The sequence below is a fragment of the Stegastes partitus genome, unplaced genomic scaffold (genome assembly GCF_000690725.1).
Source record: "Stegastes partitus isolate 25-593 unplaced genomic scaffold, Stegastes_partitus-1.0.2 Scaffold547, whole genome shotgun sequence".
Classification (NCBI taxonomy): Eukaryota; Metazoa; Chordata; class Actinopteri; family Pomacentridae; genus Stegastes; species Stegastes partitus.
The window spans coordinates 208,460-208,856 of NW_007578278.1; positions in this window are offsets into that span (position 1 = coordinate 208,460).

Here is a 397-nt window from a genome sequence, read left to right on the forward strand (position 1 = left end):
TCAATAGCCAACTCTTCACATGACTCTCGTGTAATCAGTGAAAAATGTTTGTAAATGTTTATTATATAAAAAGAGAGGCTTATTTTGTGTTAAGATTGTGTCCAAATTCATCAACATACCTCTAAACCATTTCTTCTGATTTCTTTGCACCAGTAAAATGGTTCCAATGCTATTTACAGATTAGCAAAGCCACTATTAGCAAAGGGAGGGGGTGTTCTTACCTCGAGGGGCATTTTACCCCAGTTCACCCGTAGACTGCATGGATTTACTTTGTAATGCATTGCAACCAAAATCAACTGCACAGCTAAATTTTCTGATTTTCGACAGTCCGGGAACACAACATGATTCGTCACGTCATCCGGCATCCCAGAATCCTCCTCACCAGGAAGTAGAATGC